Here is a 15,385-nt window from a genome sequence, read left to right on the forward strand (position 1 = left end):
AGACATACTACGAGCCTGTGCTCTCATATATGAAAAGAAATGGGTTACTTGCTCACCATTTGGAGAATTCTCCTACAATAATAGTTATCAAGCAAGTATAAAAATGTCTCCTTTTGAAGCCCTCTATGGAAGACGGTGCAGAACTCTTATTAATTGGTCTGAATCTGGAGAAAGACCTTTCTTTGGCCCTGACTTGGTAAAAGATGCCGAAGAACAAGTCAGAATTATCCATGAGAATCTTCGCATTGCCCAATCTCGTCAAAAGACTTATGCTGATCGTCGTTGCCGAGAACTTCACCTTAAAGTCCGAGAACTTCACCTTAAAGTTGGCGATTATGTCTATCTTAAGGTTTCTCCATTCAAAGGTACTCGACGTTTCCATGTAAGAGGAAAATTAGTACCACGTTATGTGGGACCTTTTCGGATTATCAAGAAAGTTGGAGCCGTGGCTTATCAATTGGATCTTCCTCAATCACTTTACGCCGTGCACAACGTCTTCCATATCTCTCAATTGAAGTAGTGTCATCGTGTTCCAACTGACGCCATCAACCTTGAGTCACCTGACCTTCAACTGGGTCTTACCTACGAAGAACACCCAATGGCCATTCTTGATCGTGATGAAAGAAAAGTGAAGCGTAGCATGGTGAAGTTTGTAAAGATTCAATGGAGCAATCACTCCGAAGACGAAGCTACTTGGGAGCGTGAAGATCGATTATGTCAGGAATACCCTGATTTCTTTTCCGATGAGTAAGTTCTCTCTCTACCACACTCCACTTTCTTGATGAAGTTCATCGTTCTAAATATTATATATGTGGACACAATCACCATCAAGGAAGCCCTTTGAATGTCTCTCTATCACATCATTCCTATCTTTGTGCACCATCTCTTAGATGTTCATCTTGTCTAGGTGAATATGGCCTCAATCGAGCTGGAGTTTTGTCCCTTCCATCATATCTATTTAAATCTCGGGACCAGATTTTCTTAAGGGGGGAGAGTTGTCACGACTCCAGAATGTTGGGTGCGCGAAGCGCTGATGCGCGAATCGCGGCGTGCCGCGTGTCGGCTTCGCCAGCGTCCATCTTCGGGACACGCACCGGCCATCCTCAGGTACCGTGCCGTGCGCGCCCTCCCTCCCACATCCTTACTCGCAACGAGGGCGTCGTACTAACCCATTCCCCATTCCCCTCCTCTTCCTCCTCGAGCTCGGAACAAGCAGAGCCTCCCCGCCACCGGTGCCCCGACCATCCTCGGCCGACGTTCCTCGATTCCGCGTGCCAGAGCCTGCCCAGCCTTGTCCTCCACCTCCCCCGCCCCTCACCGGACTCGATCGAGCCCAACCCTGGCCGGAATCGACCTAGAATTGGCTGGCCGCCATTGCCGCCGCCGCCGGAGCTCCGCTGCCGGCCTCGATTTATCGCCTCCGGTGAACCCCTCCTCGATTCCGCACATGGGGATCATCATCCCCTTCTCCTCGACCCATTCCCCTCCTCACCCGGCTCCCTCCCCTCCCACAGGACCTCCCCGGCGAGCGCCGTCGCCCGCCGCCGCCTTCCTCCGTCGGGATGCCGCCTCGTCGCCGTTCTCCGCCCGTGCTGCCACCGGTGAGCTTCGCCATCACCTAGTGCACGCCATGCGCCCTCGCCCCGAGCCCCTCCGGCCTCGCCCCGCCGCGCCACCGTCCGCTGGCGCCGCCGCGTCGAGCACGCCGCGCCGCCCGTGCGCGCCACGCGCGTGGGCGAGCCCAGGCACTAGGTCAAGGTAGGCCTTGGCCTTGACCCGGCCTGGTGGTGCTGCCCGGCCCCCTGGGCCCATTTGTCGGTGGCCGGGGTGGCGGCCCTCGGGTGCACCTAGCATTTTTGCAAGGGTTTTGTGATGCTTTATTTGTCAGTAAACTTGAAAAATGCATAGAAATTCGTGTCTAGCTCCGAAAAATATGAAACTTGTTTTGTTGGGTTCATATCGTTGAGATCTACTTAGGAAAAATGTTGTTTTGTATGTTTCCTTACTATTTGTTAGGGTTTTTAGTGTGTTTTTTTTTGTTCTCTCCGAAAATAGTATAATGCAGAACTTTTTGCTGGAAAGTGATAAAATGGTGAAACTAGTTTTGTTAGCCTGGTGTTCATGCCTAGTATCTATGATAGTTTTCTTAGTTTTGTTTAGTTAATTTTGCAAGCCTTTTCCGAATTTAATTGCTTAGAGTGGCTGAAAATTGATCTATTTATGATTAATTATAGGAAAATCCTTTTACTGCAAATCCAATTTTCATGAGTTCCTTGTAATGTTCTCTACATCGCATTCATGTATTATAGTGACTGAATCGTCGGAGACCGAACCCGTGGAGCCTACTGAGTCCGTTGAGCCCGAGCCTGGAGTCCAGTTCGTGGTCGAGCCTGAAGCTAATCAAGGCAAGCAGCTAAGCATAATTCCTTGCACCTATCTAATTTGACTAGCTTAGTTATCTCACTTGGGTAATGTTGGGTTATATATATATATATATATTATGTATGTATGTATTGCATTCTTGTCCCTACTTTGATGCACTATCCTTCCTTGAATTGTTCAACCATGTCCTTGCCACATATTAGTCAGATACTCATTTAACTTGACTAGATGCTGAGCTATGCCTAGAATAATCTTTTCGCTTACTAAAAAGGGTAGTTTGGAGTATGACACTTACCGGTTTCCCTTGATCGCACTGGTTCGGTTTAGTGGTAAGGGTTTGGTAGTATCGAGATTCGAGCGGAATGGTAGGGCCTAGAGAATGAAGTCACATGGGCATAGTCCGCTTGGAACGATTAAGGACCGAGTGGATGCCATCGGCCTTGAGCACCTTTCCGTGCTACCACATATCCAATATAATGGTACGGATGAGCCAATTACCTTCTTTGACTTGATCATTGATGTGCAGTCCTAGATACGTGGCTACGGGCTATGCAGAGAAGTTTAGTGTGTCCCCAGGTGGACCTATATGTAGGAAAGTTTAGAGATGTCCCTGGTGGAACTAAGTCTCTACTCGTAAGCTATGTGTGAGGTTCAATGATTGAGCCTTGTTGGGAACAGTTGACGCGAGTACCCTCTTATCCAACTTTAGCGGGTTGGGTGAGTCGCATAGTCCTTGCGTTGTGTGGGTAAAGTAGTACACCCTTGCAAGGTTATAATCAATTCGAATTACCGCGCTCTCGGATATGAGCAAGCTCTTGGTTCGTCGAATTCTTCATAGAGAGTTTCGGTGTTGTTGGCTTTGGAATCATGTCATAGTGATGACCTTATGTTTTGTATGTTACTCTCTTAATCAACTAAAATATTCTGGGGGTTGGGCAAGATTAATTAAGTTTGCTAGGTGATAGTCTAGACAGCTCCTGCTTATGCAATACTTACTTAACCCTAAAGCCTTTACTTGAGCCTTTGCATGATCCTTGTTTATTTAATCGCGTAAGTCTTGCGGAGTACCCTTGTACTCAGGTTGCTTCTAAACTTAGTTGCAGGTGAACCAGAAGTGGTGTTCGGCCACTTCTACCCCACCAATCCAGGTGCGGGGGAGGAGTAGGTCGTTGAGGCTGTGATGGTGTCCTTGAGCAAGGCACCATTATCTTTTAGTTTTTCTCGTAGCAGAACTCCGTGAGAGCATGTAAATATAATAATCTTTAAGTTTATGTATAATATGGCTTCTGTGAGCCCAAGGCTTGTAATGGAGATTTAGTTTGAACCTTCCTATGTGTAACTTGTAATGTTAAGTTTTGAACTCTGGTAATGTAAAACTGCTCTTTGTGGTTCATTGGCGATGTATTCGATTGTAAACGGTATGTGTATATGCTGGTTCTGAGTGTATGTTGGAGCACATACCGGGACTACCGGATTTAATATTATTTTAGGCGCATGACGTGTCGGTTATTCATGTCTCTAGATGTGGGGTAACACGTGGCACGCTCTTTGGCAAGTACGTGTTAACCCTCACCTAGAAGATAATAACTGGCGGTTCGCTTAAAATAGTATTAAATTGGGCGGTTCTTACAGCCCACAAGTCAAGGAGATCCACCGAAAAAAGAAACCCGAGAAAGAGACAAAGAAACCATCACTTCCGAACATTGAAGCCCTCATCGAATTCGTAGTGAGTCTATGGATTCAGGAGGAGATAAGAATTCAGGAGGAAGCAAAGCAAATCAAGCTTCACAATCAAAGGAATGCGGAATCTTATAATCCAGCGTAAGAAATTTCTAGAATCGCAGAAGACAAAGGTCGAAACACCACCCACACCCAAGAAAGTGTCATCGCCAAAGACTCCATCCGGCGACGACAATCAAACCAAAGGAATGGAGAGTCCAGCTCTTGACTCAAAACCCGAGCACCCGCCATGAGGTACGTGGCACATATCCATCATTGTATTGCATATAGGATAGTTTAAATTATTCCTTGCATAATTTTTGTTTTATTTCTGCATAAGAATAGTTGATTTTCAACCCATGCATGTTAAAATTTGAAAATGTGCATTTAAAGAACTTCACAAAAAAATTTCAAAATTTTTCGCCCGTATATCAGGAAGGGATGGGAACATGGAGTGATTAGGAAGCAAAGTAAAAAGGGGGGAGCACAGAACGTGTAGGGGCAGGGTGCGAGGACCCATGCAGCCGGCTGGCTCCTCCCCTCCGTTCATGTCCCATCACCACCGACGAAGAGCATCTTACCGGCAGGACTAGGAGCGTAGGCCGTCGTGGTGGCTAGGTCGCCGTCGCTCAGAGGCCGGCCGGCCGGCCTGGCTCTGGCTCTCGGCTATAAAAGCTAGCGAGAGTGACACTCCTCGATGCACCAGAAGCTCAGGTTCGAATGCCTTAGCCCGAGCCCTTTCATCTCCTCTCCCTTTCTTAAGTTTCTTTGCTTAATTGAGCTCTTTTGAGTTAATTAAGTAAAGAACTTGAGTGCTAGCTCAACCCCAAAAATAAATAAAATCTAAGTAGTAATTAGTGATGTTCATAAACCATGAAAGCACAAAAATATTTTTCCCCTTCAAATAAAATCATGGCACATTGAATGACGAACGTTTGTGGTGGTTTAACGCCCTGCAAGAAACGACTAATGCTAACTCTCTTCTTAATTCTTGTTTCTTTTGGGTATTGCTTGTGCTGACCTTTTGCAGGCACCATGCTGAATTGAGCCAAGGAGAAGGTCAAGAGAGCACTCTCGGGAAGGTCGAGAAGCTTGCGGAGTTCATCTTCTTCCCGGGATAATATGTCGGTCGACTCTAGTCACCATTCACATGCATGCCGGGAGGAAGAAGAAATTCCCACAGTCCCACGAAGCCGTTTTCACATCAGGATCCTGATGATGGTTGAACAAATCATCGTCAAGAACAACTACGAGCGGCAAGCACTTGAGCTGCTGAAGAGACAGACTTTCGACCACGCCAAGAGGTTCGAAACTCGCTTCCTCATCACGACGGGACTGATGCAAGACATGAACCAAGCTTTTACAGCCGTTGGATGGGAGAATTTTGTCGACATCATCGAACCAGGTTCGCAACTCTTGACTATAGAGTTCCTCGTTTCTCTTACCGATGAAGAAACCACGACCGAAACTAAAGTTTACTTTCAGTTCTTTAATGAACAATTTGAGATGACCCTAAAACAATTCAGTGTTGTGTTGGGTTTTAACAAAAGATGCATTCTGGACCCCAACACACTTGTTGAAAATTACGAGTTTGATCATAGCTCTTGGTGGAGTTTAATCTCTAATGAACCTATGAGTAGCAAGAACAGCATAGTCTCTATTCATAATCCTACTCTGAGGTTTCTCGCCAAGTGGCTCACCATGGTCGTGCACCCTCGTACAGACCTCTGCCTCTGCCTCTGCAGCTTACCTGAGCTGTAGTGTTTGTTCGCTATGGCGAACAAGATTCATTTCTCTCCTGTCAGGAGCATGCTCGCTCATTGGCAGAAGATGATCTCGGGCAGAAGCCCCATCAACATAACCTCTTTGGTCACTCACATGGCGAGGTATGTCAAAGCGATGGAGAGCGCCGAAGTCACCTTCTTGCCTGAGACGGAGGCGTACAGATATGAGGTCGGTCTCGAGCATTTCGTGCAAGGGCACATGATGCTAGAGGGGCCCGGGAATTCCATCTTTATGTGTTACCCCGGGTACGATAGGGAGATCCAGCTGCCATGCCCGAGACTCTCTCTCTACTTGGTGAAAAGTCTAACCTTGTAGATGAAGAAAAGAGAACTCGCACGGCAGAGTGTTGAAGGTCGCAGACGAGGAGCAGGGCCCGGCGCAAGCAAGCCGGAGCAGGACCATCACGACGGACACCCCCGGCTCATACCTCGGCACAACCTGGGTCGTCCATGCAGAACACGAGCTTCGAGGAGGCATACAAGCATTACACCTATGACCCGTATCAGATCAGCGGCAGTGGGTACGCCGGTGGGCAATTACCGTACTACCTTGTAGGTATGCATCCGTCTTATGGTCCACAGGTGGGTCCCTCATCGTCAGCACGCTTCAACTATGAGGACCCGATTCTTCGGAGCATCTCAGATCTATTGAACCGCATCACCACCCTTGGCACACAACAGCAGCAAATGCAGGATACAATGGCACACAACACCCAGCTCACTCAGAAGACCTAGGGCTTGACATCTGCCTTGCAGTACAACGTGTCCAACGTCTTCATTCACTTGGGGCTGGACTATCAGCAGTCCCAGCCATATCAGTAGCACCAGCCATACCAGTAGCCCGAACAGGAGAACAACGACGACGAGGAGGAGGATAATGATGGTGAAGATAAGGACTCCGACGAAGAAGAGCAGGACTCCGATGAGGAGGACTGAGCTTCATCGAAGCTTGGGGGGGGGGGTCACACTGCCAGGTAAGTCATCACACCCATCCTTTAATTCAGTAGCCATGCTTTAAAAAATTAATAATAATGATAATGATAATCTCATAACAAAAAAAAATAATATTTCCATGCTCTAAATAAAATCTATATGAGTGGAAATCCGTATGAGCTCTTACTTTGGATATGATGAATAGTTTCTCTGTTCAAGCCTTCTAAGTGCCTCGTTTACAACTTTTTACTCTCCTAGTACCTGAACTAGTTGGCACATAATAGTTCCACTAAAAAAATCTGGTTGTGTGGAGGTATGAGTTTAATTTCCAAAGTCTAAGTTGTTGCGGGATTTGAGATAGCCCAAACCGGAATTTAAACTGCTTGCTCTAGTACGGAACCTCTCGGAATTCTTTTGAAAATTAAAATTTTGGTGAAGGTTTCCCCATGGTTAAAATGACCTATCTAGAGCCTTATATTTTATAAACTATTTTGAGCTATCTGAAGTTACCTTGAGCTTTGTCGAGTGGTGTATCCGCTTCGGGAATGGTACTTGACATCTACCGGTCTTTATCCCTCATGTACTCATCATTTGCTAGCCCAAAGATGTCTGGCCTGTCAGTCACTCATTCCGGGTGTGGACATCCACTCTTGCCAGACATGCATCCCCGCAATCACAAATCCAACATCCCATTCATCCCACAAAGGTCTTCCCTATCAAAACTCCAAAGAATTCAAGTTATATTAGCAAAGGAGAGTGGAGTTATCTTCTTTAATATATATATATATATATATATATATATATGAGAGAAAAGAAAGAAGTCCACTCTGCATCCCTAAAAAGTTGCAAACTATGGAGTTCAAATAAGACCAAATTCCATCCGAATGGGATGCCACCTATTTCATCCTCTCCAGATATTCCATCCTTCATAAGACCGGAATTTGGCTAAGTACCGACCCCGTCGTGGATCACTCTTCGGCTCGGTAATACAGGTAACCAAGATATGCACACATCTTCCTACCCATAAACTCCATATATCAGCCTTAGAAGTAGGAAGAAGGTGGTCAGAAACTCCGACCATGAGTGAGAATCACACACCTTAAGAGACTCGATAGTACCACTGGGTAACATGAACCTCTTTTGAAAAATCTTACAAAACTCCGAGCCAGGAACTTGAACAGGCGACAGGCTGATGAATGTTGTTCAGTCCAACAACCGCTCAAGACCGAGGGATGAAAAAATGAATACGTCCCATCCTCCAGAACCTTAGGTATGAGCCAACTTATTCACAATACAGACGGGAAGATTAATATGCTGTGCACAAGGTACCTGCAGGGGGTGAACATTGACGCAACTCCTGATCCACCGAGCCTCAGTTTAAGCTTTCCTCGAGGACGAGCAAAAGTTTAAGCTTGGGGGGGTGTTGACGGCAATAATTTCACATTCTAGCCGTCAATTTCTCGGGAATAAAATGAGCTTTACACTATGTTTCCTTCATATTTTGTTTATTTCTAACGAGTTCCACAAGTTCCACAAGCAAGTGTACCAAAATTGAGCAGAATTGGGCAAAAACCCAGTCCGACCGGCCTGGCACCTCTTAAGACAAGGCCCCGTCTTCGATCCAGGGGCAATGTGACACACCCACAATGCCTCTGAGTCATGGATTGGATATCGGTTTGATCAAGTGGATCGAAAGGCTTGCACAAGGATCAAAGGACCCACAGCTCAGTGCAAATTCGTGTCTGAGTCATCGATCCACCACCCAGGGAAAATCATAAGCGTGCAAGAGAAATGTCGGCGCAACGGAGGGCCAAGTTGGGCCAGAGGGAGGCCGTCCGACTTAGCACTGCGAGCGTCGAAGTCACGCAACGAATACCGACCCCAGGAGATGATCAGGGACGTCCACGCAAAGGCGGTGGCCAGATGGCCACATCCCCAGGCCGGTCGGCCCCACTTTGCAGCCTCTCAAGCCTCGGCTTTGCGTGGAAGACAAGCACACCGACCTTACCTGCTTACAACTGACACTACGGGTTTTAATGGCCAAGTATCGACCCTGGAAGTCTATAAATAGAGACCCCATCCATCACTTGTAACACGCACCATTGGAGCTCTTCTCTCTTTACTTTACTTTTTAGAGTAGGCTAGTAGCTTGGGAGCTAGAGTCGAGTCGAGCTTGCTCAGATTCCGGAGTCGTCGGAAGTCTGGTATAGCTCTTGTATCTTTCTTTTGACATTATCAATATAAGTTATCTTCATTACTTTTTTGAGTCAGCTTTACTTTCCGCTGTCTTTTATCTTCCCGAGTCTGAGTGTTTAGCTCGAGCACAAAAGTTTACCTTTAGCTCAGGCTAAGTTATCTCTCTAGTAGTCGGGATCTTATCTTACGGGTTTTCTTGCCTGGACTAGAGTATCTCAAGCCAGTGCACTAGGTTGAGGGGGATTTCTCTTGAAAGCCTCGAGAGAAATCCTAACACCAAAAGCAAATGTGGTGTCTGACCTTAGTGTTAGCTAGAAAGTGTGTTCCACCCCACGGAACCGTTGTGGTAGGCAGTAGGTGGTGACAGCCCTATCCGTCCCTTGTAGTCCACTGCGTTCGGGTGTTTTCATAGCAGTAGTGCAGGTTGCCGTTGGACTCCCCTCTCACCCCTTTCTGAAGTCCTTCCTCTTCCAGCTGCCGAAGTAAGCTCTGCTTTCCCGGAGACTAATTAGGTGTTTAGTCTGATATAGTGAGGCTAGTTCGATAGTTCAGAAGTGTATCAGGTGTCTTATCTCGCTCATTGTACTCCCAGCTTCTACCTCTCTAAGGAGTTGAACCTCTGTGTGTCACCCGGTCATTATCTTGCCATTTATCTTACCTATATATCTGGCTTACCCACGTCTAGTCAGTCGGTTGATTAAGCTAGTATGGTTATCATTTGATTTATGATACTATTTACTATAGTGCTTCCCTGAGGAAAAATACGATACCCTGGAATACTCCAAAGTGAAGTGCTACAGTGGTGATTCTGTGCACTTGCGGAATATCTATTCTTTTGGGCACAAGAAACGCCAACATGACCATCATTCACAATTCTTCAAATTTTCCTACTCATAGCCTTGAGATGAGCCGACATCCTAGTTTTCCAATAATCATAATTGTTTCCATCAAAGAATGGTGGCTTCCCAACATGAATCCCATTTTCACTAGTCATTGTTCTACTCCGAGATGGTTAAATCCTTGATTAAGGAGTACTTAGCTCTGATGACACTTGTAGGATCAGAAACACCGACTAGAGGACGGGTGAATAGGCGGTTTAAAACTAAAAACACAAACACTAGAGAAATTTAATTAGTAACACAAGAGATCCCTATGTCATGCTACTACTAACTCTAACTTGGGTTTGCAACCTAGGATGGCAAGATACAATTCAAGCTCTAGAAAAGGAATTAACTGAGCTTGACACAAGAAATTTTTCCCATGGTGTCGATGACTTGCCAGTCACCCCTAATCCACGTTGAGGTGGATTCAAAGAATCAACCGCTCCTCTATCAAGAAACCTCTTGATCTTGAGCCGGCTTGAATCAAAGAACCGCTCCAAAGCTCGATTCCACTAGAGTTGCTCTTCACCACTCTAGTGAGGTGAGCACAAACCTCTCACAACTAATTTCAGGGCTCCTCAACAATCTCCTTGGAGGTGCTCCATGAAATCCACTTCTCCAAGCCATCTAGGGAGCGGCAACTCCCAAGAATAACAAGTCGATGACACTTGCTTGAAGTTTCCCGAGTGCCACAAAGCTCAAACTCTTGATGCAATGCACTAGGAGGCTCTCACACTCTCAAGAATGCAATCTCTAAGCAAGAATGTGTGAGAGAGGGGAAGACCAACTCGAATATGTCATGTATGCTGTCCAAATGGCCAAGCGGGCCCTCACATGGCCGGCCAAAGGGTATATATAGAGATCCACTCAAAAACTAGCCGTTACACTCTTTTCTGCATAATCGCGGACCGTCCGCGGTTCAAAAACCGAACCGTCCGCCGTTGTAAACCAGTGAGTCAGAGTGCAATGATTGTGTGTCAGAACTAGCCGTTACAGCCCTGGCGGACCGTCCGCGCCCTAGGGGCGGACCGTCCGCAGTTAAGTGTTCCAAACCACCAGAGACGAAATTGTCTCTGGTCATTTTCTCAAAAAGACTGGTGGACCGTCCGCACCCCAAGGGCAGACCGTCCGCCATTCAACCATCGAATCCCACATGAGAGGCAACCTCTGTGGACAAATTTCATCAGAGACCGGCGGACCGTACGCCGTTCAACTCCCTCTTTTACCAGAGACAAAACTTGTCCCTGGACGATTTCGGCAACATACCAGCGGACCGTCCGCACCCCAGGGGTGGACCGTCTGCCGCTCCAACTTTTAGCCCAACCAGAGAAACACAATCTCTAGACGAATTCACAAGTGTATGGTGGACCGTCTGCCCAACTGGGTCGGACCGTCCGCCCTTAGGCAGTTAGCACAAGTTTTTCAAACCTTGTTTTCAAACCCTCTGCCGAAGTTAGTCCTCATGCATGTATCTAGACATTTTGAGCAAAATGGTAGCAGAGACCCATCAAGCACGAGTGCAAAGACCCCTCTTGATAGTACGGCTATCTATCTAACAAACCCGGTCATATTTCATCCATTAACCACCTAATGACCGGTAAAATGCAAAAGCCCTATATAATACCTTTGCCTTGAGCCCGAGCTTTGCACATCAACTCCAAATGTTCCATGATCATCCTTTGAACCTCAGTCATCCATGGACTATCCTATGCACATCATCTCAAATGCAATTTGTTAGTCCATAACCGTTGTCATTAATTACCAAAACCCGAATTAGGGGCCTAGATGCTTTCAACATGCCTCTACTAAGAATTGTTTACTTCCTAATGGAAGTGCATTTCTTGTCCTTAGGTCCCAAGAGGAGGCCATGGGAAGTTTGTCCAAGTGATACAGAGCAAGTTGCAGTCCCTGTGATGGCACCAGATTTTGCAACAGAAATTCAAGGCAAGAACTGTACCAATCCTGAAGGTTTCACCATGAGTATACTATACCGTTAGAAGTGTCTTGAAGTCTAATTTCATATGCAACAAACTGCACATCCATTGAAGCTGTTTGCAAAGAGTTATGCCTATTTTGGTGAAGACTGTTTCAGAACCACATAGTTCGGACAGGTCCGATCTGACTTCCAACTTCACAGTGAATTCTATATCATTCTATTAGGTTCCACCCCATGTATTATACATGAATGGAAATCTTATAAAGTCTACTTTTTTTATGCAACAAACGGCACATTGATTGAAGCTGTGTGGAGAGAGTTATGCCCATTTTTGTGAAGACTGTTCTGGAACAATATAGTTCGGACTGGTTCAATCTGAGCACCCCCGAGAAGTGTTCCAGCTCATGTATTTTCGGAATGAGCTTGTTTGTAAGGCCTCCAGCCCAGCTCGGAAGGATGTTCCTAGTATAAATATCACTTGTGCACCTGGTGGAAACCCTAACCACGAATTGAACTCAGAAAATAGGGTTGTACCATAGCTGCCCCCTTATGGATTGGGAGTTTTCTCTACCACTTGTTCTTGTGTTTCCTTGTGATTTGCAAGAGCATTGCCTCTACCTTGCGTGGTTCAAATCGTGTGGTTGGGCGAAATCATTTGTCACAGGTGGCTGTTCGAGTAGCTGTTGGTGCCATCAGTTCGTCAGTTTACACGGGTCAAGTTATCCCCAGATCTACAACGAGAAGATCGGGCAACCCCCCGCATTAGCTACCCAAAGAGGTGACGCAGTGGCAGCCCTCCATGCTCGGTGAAGGGCCACGCTTGACGAGGATGGACGTCACAGGAGCCGGGTGGATCATGCATGTCAGCTGATCAAACCGAGTAGCGTGAGGTGAGACAACGGTGGGCGAAGTTGGTGAAGGCGTCCCGATCGGTGGAGGTGACGACGAGCCGGCGAAGATCGACGTGCAGACAAGGTGGCGCTGTATGCGGCATTGCAATAGAGCGCCCCCTATGGTGCCGGCCATCTCGCCATGCCACAGGGTCGGAGAGGAAGAAGAGGTTGGTGAAGTCGACACCGACATCGAAGTAGAGGCGCGAGGTCGAGGTCGGTGGGCGACGCAATCTCGATCAGTGATCGAGCAAAAGAAAATACAAACAGGAACATCTCGTGTAGTACCCGGGTGCATGTACGTAGCACAACCCGTCATCCTCGTATCTCTTGCTACCTATCACGGCCAAGGGACAGAGAGAGAGAGATAGAGAGAGAGAGAGAAGAGTCGAGGGGGGCCAGCGAACAGCGATGAAGATGGGCGACGCGGTTCCTGTCGGCGACGGGAGTGAGGATGAGAGGCGTGGGTCCCTCCCAGCAGCGGCGGAGTAGTCCATCAAGGATGGCGGCGAGCCCCACTAGTCGGCGCAAGTCAGCTGGCGGCAGCATAGGAGTTTGAGGACCCGCATCCGTCGAGGAGGAGGAGCCGCCGGAGCAGGCGACCTGGCCATCGATGGAGGTCCCTGTGCCGAAGGGAACAGGCGACGGGTGAAGGAGGGACGGGGTGGAGCGAAGGCGCCGCACGAAATCCGCCGGCGACAAGTGGATGCGCCGCGCAGAGGCTCATGCTGCCACCACGGCAACACAAGGGAGAGCGTGAGCATCATGGGAGACCACGGCTGCCACCACAGCAGTGCTGGACAGGGTCGTCGACAATATCTTCCATGGTAGATGGAGAGGTACGCCATGATCTGTTGCTGCTTGACAGTCTAAAGCAATGGACTGAGCAGATCGATCTGTCGCGGGAATCGAAGAGGGTGCTGCCCCCGGTGGAGATCGACATGGGTGATCTCCCCGGGGGCGCGCTAGGAGGCCGTCGAGGGGAACACCCTTGATGGGAACCATGGGGCATGACCAGCGGCGGGCAGGGTGCATGTCGAGGGGCAGCGGAAGATTAGGGTTTGTGGCCTAGGATCTAAACCTAAACTCGTGATACCACGTGGGAGGAATAGAATTGGTGTATAATGGATGGATGTATTGCATTGAGACATCGGCCTATATATATAAGAGTACATGACTTGGGGGGTAAGCCATCCCCCGGGATACATATGGCAGGATATGATATGAATATCTAAACTACCAATACTCTAATAGCAGCCTCTCCATGTCCCTGATTATGCATGGCAAATGGTCAGTTTAGATTTTGAGGAAGGTCTACCAAAGTCAATCTTTCTGAAGTAATTTATGGGCAACATCCCAGACAGCTGGGCATTGATATTGTGGAATCATGTGCAATATCTGATCTGCAAGTGTGGTTACAAGAAAGGAAGATGATGGTTCAACTGCTTCGACAACAATTTCTGCGAGTCCAGCAAAGACAAAAGCACCAAGCAGACAAAAACAAGTCTGAACGTTATTTTTACATTAGTGATTCAGTTTATCTCAAATTACAACTATATGTTCAGACAAGTATAGCTTCCAGAGCAAACTTTTTTTTTTCACTTGGGGAGGTAACAGAGGGCCTCCCCGGTGCCAACGCGGGGGATCAAACCCCGGTCGCCGGCCTGGGGGTTGGCTCCAGGAGCCACTCGGGCTCACCAGCCCCACTAGCTTCCAGAGCAAATTACAAACTGTCATTTCGCTACTTTGGACCATATAAAATTGTGGACAAGATTGCACAGGTAGCTTATAAGTTGGAGTTACCAGATGACTCACAGGTTCATCCCGTCTTCTATGTATCTCAATTGAAGAAGGCTGTTTCTCCCACTCTATCTGTCAATCATAATCTACCAGATTCAGCTCAAGAACAGCTCCGCATTCCTGTCAAAGTCTTGCAGCACCGACTATGCAATGTAGGTAATACTCTCGCTTCTCAGCTTTTGATCCAGTGGTCATGTTGGCCAGCTTCTATGGCAACCTGGGAGAATGAAGTGGAGATCAAGAACATGTTTTCATTGGCACCAGCTTGGGGTCAAGCCGGTTCTCAAGGAGGGGAGGATGTTACTGCCCCTGAAGATGCTGATGGCGTGAAGCAACCTGAAGCTCAAGTCCCTGGGCCATCATCATCGACCCGGCCCACAAGAGCGCTGAAGCCCAACAAGAAATACTTCAGCCCGACTTGGTGGCAGCGTGAGAAGCATTGAGGGAGGCGTATATGATTTGCTTAGTGAAGACGTGAGGGACTTAGACTGTCCACAATGGCCCGAGTAAAACTCAGGAGTAAAACAGGCCTTTTGCTCGCGCGCTCGGACTGTCCACGGGATGCTCTTTGCGCTGTGCGAACCAGACCGAGCATTTTGACGTTTGCTCCTCCAGTTACTCGGGTCGTTGTGGACAGTCTTAGCGAGGAGGCGAAGAAGCTGCGTCCGGTGACCGGCGGCGAGCTCTCTACTCATTTGTAGCAGACCTCTTCTATTTTCTTGTTATAATCGAGACCTCGTGAGATACTCCACCTAAGCACTTATTAGTTTCGTGAAACTGGAGGCACATGACGTCGCCGTAGGCGCGCGCGATCCGCACGAGGGCCTGGTGGAGGTTGGCGCCGCGCAGGTCGAGCGCGTTGCC

Source organism: Panicum virgatum, chromosome 6N (assembly GCF_016808335.1).
Source record: "Panicum virgatum strain AP13 chromosome 6N, P.virgatum_v5, whole genome shotgun sequence".
NCBI lineage: Eukaryota > Viridiplantae > Streptophyta > Magnoliopsida > Poales > Poaceae > Panicum > Panicum virgatum.